Below are 11,306 nucleotides of genomic sequence, written 5' to 3'. Positions count from 1 at the left end.
TATATTGGTTTTGCTAATGTGGACTTCTAAGAATTGAATTGACAGTTCAGAATTTTGGAGGTTAGTTGTCTAAATGGCATCTGAGGCTATTTAGAATGACTCACTAAGAGTGCCACATAGAATGATATCTACTGCAACAACAACGAAAGAAATCGCACCACATTGAACTATGTACTGAGGGCTTTTTCACTTTTAAAATTTTTGATGTGAATACTTTTGAAGATACATAGAAATATTGCTGATGCTTCCTTCAAAAGGTGTTTGCAGCATCCAAGTTTTTCTGCCTACAAAAAATAAAATGATTTTGAACCTTGTCAATGAAGACAATTACTTCTTTCTCACAGGACTTTGCATTGTGGGGAACACCTTTGTTCTTGTGCATTGTATATGCATTTTTTAAGCAGTGAGAAGAAATGCATACACATTATTCTCATCCATTGTGGCTTTTGCAATCATGATAACAAGTTTTTCCAGGGTAATGCCAAGGACAATAGCAGATTTTGCTTTGATGAATTTTCTGTATGATATAGGCTGTAAGATTCTTGGTTACCTGGAGAGGGTGGCCCAGGGACTGTCCATCAGCACCACCAGTCTCCTCACATTGGTCCAGGCCATCACCTTCAGTCCCAGAGACTCCAGGTGGAGGAGGCTGCAGCCCAGGTCTGCATGGAACATCCTTCTCTTGTTGCTCTTGTTCTGGATACTCAATGTCTTGAGAAATCTGAACTTACAATTTTACATTAAAAAAAAATCAACTAAACACATCACATGAACAGATCACAAATTATTAGAAGGGACAACTACTTTTATTTTCAGTCAGACAACTGGATAATCAGATGGATTTTTCTTGCTCTCATGATCCTTTTAGATACTGTGTTCCAGGGTATCATGGGCTGGGCCAGTGACTACATGGTGTTCCTCCTCCACAAGCACCACCAGCATGTCCTCTACATGCAGTCCTCCAAGCTCCTCCACAGAACTCTGCCTGAAGGAAAGCCTCTAAAAGTGCTCTTCTGTTATTGCTATGTTTTCTTTCCTTTTATTGGGCAGATGGTTTTATGGTTTACACCTGAACTTCTCTTTAAACAAGGATTCCATAACAGAATATGTTCAAGAATTTCTGTCTCTTGGTTCTGGAATCATCACTTAATTTGTGCTAGTTCACAGAGGTGGACTTCTGGCTGAATGCAGGCATCTTCATAAGAGAGACACTGAGAGAATGTGAGATTTACTGATCATTTCAGTAAGTGTGTTTGAATCCTTGTTAGACTCTTGGTGTGTGTGATGCAAAATCAAGTAAAGGTAGCTGAATCTCAGAGTGGTGCACCCTCACACCACAAAGCTGGTGACTGTCTTCATTTGTCACAAGGGTCACAGGGAGCTGGAGGACCCAGATGTCCCCTCTTGTCCTCTGTGCCATCCTTCCATAGTGACTGATGTGAGACAACACGTTCACTACAACCACATCTCCTGGTAAGACGAAAAACAATTTGGAGGATTATATCAAGGGATATATATTATTTATATATTCACCAGTTAACCCAAGAATTTCCTTCTGGGATGTGGACTTACAGTTGTACTTGCTCACATAAGACATAAGCTATGAAATTATTACACTTTCCTGTGTTATTTTAAAACCAATGTCAATATCCAGTAAAAGGACCATTTTACTTATTCATAACTATTCATGCACCCAAGGTGATTTTGTTAAAGTTGTGAAAGAATGAACAAGTTGAAAGCATGTTCATACATATTTATATCCAAGGTGCATGAAGTGATGCAGTATAATAGAATTTAAAATAGAATATAACAATACATATAATTTGATGCTGTTTATTGAACTTGTGAAAAAACAGTTTCTCCACTGTGTTGATATGCAATGATGTCTAACATGACTGATGAGAAGTCTTTGCAGAGCAATAATATTAAAATTGAATATAATAATATATGAATTTCATCTGTCTACAAACTTCCTGAAGAATATAAAAGCTTCAAAGACTATAAACCAAGTAAATGGAGGCATAGTAGTGAGCCTGCACATATTTCTGCATGCATTTTCTGACCTATTAATTATTTAAATGCAGTTTTAACAGATATATAAGAAGTTAAGGTTGATCACAGTTCATGATTGTTTGAAGATGCTGCTTGTTAAAACCTCTTCACTGCCTGGTGCTATTGTCTGGACTTCAGCAGTCCACAGCACATCCTGATTCTTAATTAAGTGAAAATATTGTTTTGTATTATTCTTATATTTCAACCACAAGAAATATTGTGTGTAGAACATACAGTTGAGCTAGTGTGATATCTGATTAAGCCTTTGAAACACTTGTGATTTTACTTTAACTATTTCACCTGTCCATACTTCAAACATTGGAATTGATGCATATTTCACTTATAATGATATACTCCAACTCTATCTATTTTCCCATGAATGTCATAATTTTATTCTCTTTTATGATTGAATAATATTCCAGTGTGTACATATACCACAGTTTCTTTATTCATTCATCTATTGAAGGGCATCTAGGTTGGTTCCACAACCTATCTATTGTGAATTGAGCAGATATGAACATTGATGTGGCTGTATCTCTGTAGTATGCTGACTTTAAGTCCTTTGGGTATAGGTCAAGGAGTGGGATAGCTGGGTCAAATGGTGGTTCCATTTCATGTTTTCTGAGTAACCTCCATATGGGTTTCCAGAGTGGCTGCACTATTTTGCAACCCACAAGCAATGTATGAGTATACCTTTTTCCCACATCGTTGCCAACACCTATTGTTGTTTATATTCTTGATAATAGCCTTTATAATTAGAGTGAGATGAAATCTTAGGGTAGTTTTAATTTGCAATTCCCTTATTACTAGAGATGCTGAATGTTTTTTTTTTCATGTATCTGTTGATTGCTTTGAAATCTTCTATGAAGAGTCAGCTCATTTCCTTAGCCCATTTATTGATTGGGTTATTTGTATTCTTGCTGTAAAAATTTTTGAGTTCTCTGAAAATACTGGAGATTACTGCTCTATTTGAAGTAAGTGCAATGAATCAAATAAAAATAATAATTAAAGAACAAAAAATGAATTGAGGCAGAGTCTTGTGCTTCATTGTCAAGTGCTCTTCTTCTTGGACTCTCCTGTGGTTCTGATTCATTTTGGGATCTTACTGTTCTAGGAGACCGTGGTGAAGGCCTCTTCTTTGTGGCTTCATGGCAACATGTCCACACAGATGGTAGCAAGGACAGCCCTTCCTCAAGTCACAAGACTCGACTGCAATCTTTGTAACGTGCTCATTCTGCACTTACTGGAGATCACTGGCATTTGTTTAGTTTGGTCATCATGTCTTTTTAACAGCACATGATTTGTAACTTGGATCAGATCCCAAGTTAAACTCATTTCCTGCTGCACAAACTAGCAGGCAGGCTCTGATCTTCATGATCCTACATCTAAAGGGACCCCAGGGAACACAGTTCTGGGTCTTAAAACTGGTGAGAGCAGGACACAGCTTTTACAAGGATTAATGTACCTCTCAAGGGTGCAAAAATGCAATTTTTGCATTTCTAAACAAAATTAAAAAGTGACCAACAAAAATGTTACTTACTGCACCAGCTTTTGAGTCAGCTTTTCCTGCTGTGACCAAATGACCTGAGCAACACAACCATGGAGGAGGGAGAGTTTATTTGAGGGCTCACAGTTTCAGAGGTCTTAATGCATAGAAGGTTGTCTCCATTCCTCGGGGCTCGAGGTGATGCAGAACCTCAAGGCAGAAGAGTGTGGCAGAGGGAAGGAGCTCACATCATCAGGAAGCAGAAGAACTCCACTCTCCAGATACAAAAAATATACCTAACGCCATGCCCTGATTCCCACCTCCTCCAGCCACACCCACCACCTTAGTTACCACTGTTCATCCCTAACAGGGGTTAAATCACTCATTGGGTTCAGATTCTTAGAACACCATCATACGTCCTCTGAACCTTCATGCATTTTCTCACACCTGAGCTTTTGAGGGACACTCATATCCAAACCATAACAGCCAGGGACAATTAATTATTGTTTTATTTCACTTTGTGTTTAGCCTTAAACCCATCACAAGAACCTGAGTGCCTGAAGCCCCTGCCCACCTGGGTTTTCTCTCACAACTAGGGAGGTGACTCAGGTGGCTCCTCCTTTGTGGCACAGGATTATGGCCTATGTCCTGTGCCTGGGGTGCCTCTAGGTAGTTAGAACACACTCACACAGGACAGAGGAAGCCCAGGGACCAGGAGCCCATCTCCAGGCCAGCCCAGGCTGCTCTCGGTTCTGAAGGGACAATGCTGCCCTCCCCTGTGGGGATCCTTCCTTGTCTAGCAGAATCAGGCTTGGCTGATCCACGGGACACAGAGGCCTGACTCCCAGGAGCTGGCAACCATGAGAGACTGCTCCAGATCGCCCTGGAGTAGGTGGCCCCTGTGCGAGTGGTTAGCATCAGGGGACATGCTAGTTCCCTAAGCAAATGGCTCCCCCAGCTCCACCCCATCCTGATCCTCACAGAAGCAGCCCCTCCCAGTCCCAGCACCTTTACCTGTGGAACTACAAGGTGAAGGTGGGGCTTCTGCTCATTTTTGAAGGCCACATTTGGCATTAAGCAATCCGTCACATGCCCTTCCATTTGAAGAGTATTGGTTCTGTGTTTATTGATTAGATAAGTTTATTAGTTCTTAATTCATTCTTGGCACCATCATGCTCAGAAGAAACTCTCCCCCTCATCCACGTGGAATGTGGAAAACCCCCACACTCCCCTCCCACCTCAGCCCTGTGCCCAAATTCATTTCCATCCCTCTGCACCAGGGGCTAGAACATGCCCCTAGAGGGTAGAATGAACACTGGAAATGAAGACTCACACAGAGCCACGAGGATGCCTAAGGCAGGGTGGGTTTGATCAGGGTGGGCAAGCCCATCTAGTTGTCCAGTCACATTTATTATTTAATGTACAAATACTAAAGCAACAACTGTGGCAAAGATCTTGAGCTGCTGATGCTCACAGGTTGAGCAGGGGGTCTGTCCTGTCCACATCCATGCTTCGGACTCTCAGAAAGCAGAGTTCCAAGGGCTGGTCATCTATTATTTTTTCTGAGTTAAAGAAGGAATGAGGAAGAAGGGAAGTGACTCAATCCATTCTTCAGAATCTGGCCCATCTGGTTCACAGCATGGAGCTTTGGAAAAAATTGGAGAAGGCGAGAGATATTGAAGCACTAGTAGAAATGATGGGCTAGTTGTTGACTGTCTCACTGCACACCATTCTACTAAAACAATCAACTCTTAATTAAGACTGAGGTCACCTCTGAGCCCAAGAAATGCAGTAATTGTGGAGGGAGACGGAAAATGGTCCTTCAGGGACTGAGTTCTGCAGGGCTTTGCTTCTCTCTGACAGGTGTCAACTTTGACAACTGGAGTCCTGGTGGTGGTTCATGGGATGCAAGAGCTCCACAAATCCAGAGGGTACAAATGGGACCTGGGAAGCTGCCCCTTGTCAGAAGGACCAGTGCCGAGCTTGTCTGCATCACAGCCATCAAGGTGAGTGGGTCTGATTTGACCTGAGGTTCTGGTTTGCTCACAGGCACATGTGACAGTCCCTCAGCAGCACAGATCTTCCTCTGTCTGACTGAGCAAGGGGGTTGCTGAGAGGTCAGAGTCTCAGGGTCTTTCCTCTTCTCGTGTATCTGAAGGTAGCACCTGGGCCAGGAAGAAGAAGTGGCTGTTTACAGCTGAGGTCTCTGTAGATGTGTAGGAGCTTCTTTATCCCTGTGTACAGGGTGTGGATTCACCGAGAGCTCTGCGGTGGGTCCTGAAGACAGAAAGACAGAAGTGCTCTCAGGCATCCAGGAAAACTCAGAATTCCTCAGCCTTCATTTGACCTGCTTTATGACTCTGTCAGCTCCTCAGTTTTCACGTAAGTTTGGACACCAGTTTCTCCAGACACCATTTTAGCTCCTGCATTACATTGGTGTGACCTGAAGTGCACGGCATTGCCTGTTTGGAAGTGTCCCTTCTGCTGTCATAGTGAAATCTGTGTGTGCAAGTCAGCTTCACTACATGCCTCTTGTTGCAGGTTCAATGAACAACAACTCTCCTTTCAAATCAGTTTCTCTTGTGGGGATTCCTGCTGATTTTTCAGTCTGTTACTGTAGTTTGAGGTTTCATACTTTTAACTTAGCCCAGTACTATGCAGAAGGGGAGCAGTAAATTTTTCTTGAGTTTTTTGAAAGAACTGGGCATAGGATGGACATGCTTACTGGTCTAACCTGTTAGGTGTGGGTCCAGATGGGACATTACACGCCTACCTAACCACTGAAAAAGAACCTCAAAAAGGAGCATTCCTCGTTTCTTCTAGGGACCCTCCTTTGCTGCATCTCCTGGTTATCTGATTTTCTGAGAAAAGACTGGTTCCTCAAAGCCTTTGCCTGATCATCTCTAAGTGCTAGTATTCTATCTGCAAGGTTATACAGTTTGATTTTCTATTGAAGATGGAAAAATACAACTGATTATTTCTAAGGAGTGAAATCATAAAGTCATTTTAGTGTTCAAAAGTTTAGAAATATAAAAGTATTATCATCAAAGATATAAAACTTGCAAATGTAAAATTATAATGAGAGTTTCATTTTTTTATGATACTGACACCCCCCTTTTCTTTTGGTCCTCGGACATGAACCCAGAAGTGCTTTACCACTGAGCTACATCTCCAGGTCCCCTCCGTCTTTTTTTATTGTAAACAAGAAGGATACATGTTGTTTCTCGGTTTGTACATGGAGTAACGGCATACCATTTGTGTAATCATAAATTTACATAAATTTACATACATAGTTTGATTCATTCTGTTATTTTTTCCCTTCCCCCCCACCCCTCCCATCCCTCCCACCACTCTTTTCCCTCTATACAGTCCTTCCTTCCTCCATTCTGACCACTCTCCTTAACCCTAAACCTAAACTTAACCCTAACCCTAACACTAACCCATCCCACCCCCCATTATGTGTCATCATCCTCTTATCAGCAAAATCATTTGTCCTTTGGTTTTTGAGATTGGCTTATCTCACTTAGCATGATATTTTCCAATTTCATCCACTTGCCTGCAAATGCCATAGTTTTATCATTCTTTATGGTGGAGTAATATTCCATTGTATATATATGCCACAGTTTCTTTATCCATTCATCAATTGAAGGACATCTAAGTTGGTTCCACAATCTGACTATTGTGAATTGAGCAGCTATGAACATTGATGTGCCTGTTTCACTGCAGTATGCTGATTGTAAATCCTTTGGGTATAGGCCAAGGAGTGGGATAGCTGGGTCAAATGGTGGTTCCATTCCAAGCTTTCTGAGGAATCTAATGGGAATTTCTTGGATGAACAAAAATGAGAGTTAGAAAGGAATATAAAACAAAATGAAAGATGGTATGTATTTTGTAACTAGTTGAAATTACAAGATGTTAAAGACACTGAAGCAACATCATTCTAAAAGTATCTGTGTATAAGGTTTGGGGAAGGTAGTCAGACCAAACATCAGCTCCTGACTCTTGGGAATAAATAATTGAGAATATGTTAAAATGAAATAAAAGAGAGAGAAATTCTTGCTTGGGGAATTGGGGTTTTTTGCATTTGCACACAGGTTGAATACAGGAAGCATATTATGAATTTAATGACTAGATTGGTTTGTTAATATGCAGTTTTGAAAACATTCTGGGTTCAAAGTTTAGATTTTTGAATTTTAGTCTTCAAGATGTCATCTGAAACTACATAGAATGATGTACAAAGAGTGCCACAAGAACAGAAATATGCCTTGAGACAAATATCAGCACCATTACATAAACCCCGAATATTCATAAACTCTATAAAATTGTTGATTTGAAACACTTTTGCAGATACATATCATCACCACTCTTGCTTCCTTCAGAAAGTTGCTGCTGCATCCGAGTTTTTCTGCCTATGAAGTAAGCAATGGTTTTGAATCTTACCAAGGGAACAATCTTCATGTTTGCAACAGGACTTGGCATTGTGGGGAACATCTTGGTCTTTGTGAACTATATGTGCTTGTTTAGAAGCACTATGAAATCTGTGCAGCTTATTCTCATCAATTTGGCTTTTACAAATACAATAACACTTGTGACAAAAGGAATTACAAGGACAATATCCATTTTTGTGTTAATAAACCTCATGGATATGGTAGGCTGTAAGATTTTGATTTACCTCAGTAGGGTGGCCCGTGGCCTGTCCATCAGAACCACCAGTCTCCTCACAGTGGTTCAGGCCATCATCATCAGTCCCAGAACCTTCAGATGGAGGTGGATGCATCCCAGGTCTGCATGGAACATCCTTCCCTTGTTGTTCTTCTTCTGGATTCTCAATTCCTTGATAAGCATGAACTTACCATTTTACATCAAACATGTCAGCAGTCTGAATATATCAAATCAGTAAAAAAAAGACTACTGTTATTTTGAATCAGAAAACAGGATAATCAGATGGATTTTTATTGTTCTCATGGTTCTTCGAGATGCTGTGCTCCAGGGTGTCATGGGCTGGGCCAGTGGCTACATGGTTTTCCTCCTGCACAAGCACCACTAGCACATCCTCTATCTGCAGACCTCCAAGCTTCTCTACAGAACTCCCCCTGAGAAGAAGGCTGCTCAAAGGGTTCTCCTTCTGATGCTCTGTTTTCTATTCTTCTATTGGACAAATTGTTTTACTTCTTTATATTTAACTTTCTCATTAGGAACAGATTCCATTGCAAATGGTCTTCATGAATTTCTCACCATTGGTTATGCAATTGTGAGCCCATGTTTGCAGATTCACAGAGATGGACACTTTGCTACTTGTTGGTTTGCTCAGTGAGAAGGAAAGATATGGAGAAAATACCTATTTCACTGATCCTTTCAGTAATTTTGAAAGAACTCTAAATTCTGTTAAACTGTGTTTTAAACAGAATTAAGGCAAAGTATCTTTGATATTCTGGATTTAATTTCAATAAAAATTCTGATGTCCTGCAGCCAGAGCTGACCCAGAAGTCAGAGAAACCTGTAGCGATTCAGAAATCTCTGCTGTAAGGTGTCCCTCAGCTGGTGACTGTGATCATGGTCTTTGTGAGACCTGCATTTCACCAGCACTGCTCCAGTAGGGAGTAGGATCACCATTATATACCTTATTCTAAATTGATAGTGCTGGCCCTTTGGTCCTAGAATTCCATTTCTAGGACCCAATCCAAAAATATACTTGTTTTTTGAGAATTATAGTGGGAAAAACCTTCAGAAACACCTCTTATATACTAGCCAAAGGAGTACCTTTTTGTGATTTGAAAATACACATGAGTTTCCTTTCATAGAAAGGGATTATGGAATTTACAAAAGAATGGTGAGCTCAAACAACAAGGGCTAATCCTATCTCCATGGCATCTAAGAATTTTTTTGTAAACCTATATAATAAATAAAACACCATCAACTATTTTTCAAAATGAGCTCATCATAAATGTGATTGCTACAGCATGTGTTCTACCTGATACCTGTGTGTGGGTTGGTTCTGAACTAAGAATATAAGAGCTCCATATACTGGAGTTCTGCAGACACCAGACACCATGATACAGTTGTAAGGCCAAACATGTCTGTGGGTCAGGCTGTTCTGAGCACTGGCCATCTGCACAACACAGGGTGAGTCCGAGGTGTGTTCCCTGGCAGCTGGGGGTCAATGGTCCCTATGTTGAAGAATTCTGTTCCTGTAAAGGGGGGAGATGCACCGCAGTGTCCCTCTAGGACATGGGGCTCTCTTCACACAGTTTTCATGGCTGTGGTGAAAGGCATGTCCTCAGGACCCCACTAATTTGAGGGAGAAGACTTGACGTGCTAAGCCGTCAATGCATTCCAGGTTTCCTAAGGCCTGGATGATTCCCTCTAGGAGATGCTAAAGGGCTTACCCAACTTCATAGCCCAGCAGGTGAACCCTATGCCTTTAAGAATCCTCTGTCACACATCTCCACCTGGAATAGCAAGCATGCTATGAACCCTTTGTGAATTATTTCCTGTAGCATACACAGCTTTGCTCTAAATTGTATATTGCTTTGAAATCTATTCCAAGGTTTCATGTGCCCCTATAGCATCCTGATCTACCACAATACTATTCATCAGAATTTGATGACTTATTTCATAAACTCTTAGTGGAAATTTGCCTCCTTCATGTCTGGACCTGGCTGAAGCCTAAGCCTATAAATCTACTGAAATTACAGGAAATATGATGGATAAGAGCATGTTTAACAACCACATGGCCAGGACTAAAATTTAAATGTAGAAAGTTCAATTGGAGAAGTGTCCCAATTTCTTAAGAATTTAAATATGACAAGAATTTTAAAAAGGGAAGTGAGAATTTCATAGATCACAAGACATCTAGGAAATGTTTGCAAAGAACACAGCATTGTATTTTACTGAGGTCTCATTTCAAACAAACTTTAAGTAATTAGTAATAAGATAATCAAAAAAATTTGAGTGAGTACTAATGGAGAAATGCTGTGTAAAAGTACAGATTGGTATCCTTGTGTGGCAGTATAGGCACAGTTGTTATCTTTAGTATTACTTATCACAATGTATATTGAGGTATTTAATAGTGGAATAAAATGATGAATGGTATCTGTTTAAAACTTTCTTGTGTGGGGGGAGAGGAAGGAGAGGGGACAGCTGAAAGAGGTTAGCAGGTGACAGCTGAAGCTAAGTGTTGGATCATGGTCCAGGTAGTGCACTCTGCTTCTCTGAATGTGTGCTTCAAGTTTTCCATCATGAAAAACAAAGGCACACAGCCATGTTCTGGAAGCCAGGGCCATGAAGGGTGGCACAGCTTCCCTTGTCCTGCTGGGACCTGACAGATGAACTTGATGCAGAACTGAAGCTCCAGGAGAGTGAGAGGTCAGAAGTGCTGGAGGACCAGTGAAAGGAAGCCACCACACCACCACCTCCACCCTCCAGGTACACCTGCAGAAATCACATCTAATCATGATTTCTTGATTTATTTTTGTTTTAAATTTCTTCATTGACACACAAGATTTGTATATTTGTGAGTTATGATCCATGCACACATTGATAGTGACTGAGAGTAATTAGCATTTGTACCACTTTATATTTTCTTGCTCTTTTTCTTTATTGTTCTTGTTTGTTGTGGTCCCAGGGATGGAACTCAGGGCTCACCTCTAGATAAGCAGGTTGAACACTGAGCCACACCCAGGTCTACCTCACCATTTCCTCATGGTGAGTACATTGTGTGTGAGGTGGACGGACCTGGAGGACATTAGGTTAAGTGAAATAAGTCAGA

The 11,306-nt window shown here is 40.9% G+C and overlaps 1 pseudogene; it reads left to right on the top strand.

The window, feature by feature from the left end:
* The first annotated feature begins 7,961 nt into the window (after positions 1-7,961).
* Positions 7,962-8,852, top strand: LOC124989411 (vomeronasal type-1 receptor 3-like; annotated as a pseudogene).
* The last annotated feature ends 2,454 nt before the right edge of the window (positions 8,853-11,306 follow it).

This window comes from Sciurus carolinensis, chromosome 7, assembly GCF_902686445.1.
Source record: "Sciurus carolinensis chromosome 7, mSciCar1.2, whole genome shotgun sequence".
In the NCBI taxonomy this organism is placed as follows: domain Eukaryota; kingdom Metazoa; phylum Chordata; class Mammalia; order Rodentia; family Sciuridae; genus Sciurus; species Sciurus carolinensis.
Note: the sequence above shows the minus strand (reverse complement) of the source record. Positions and strands in the feature narration are given on the sequence as shown.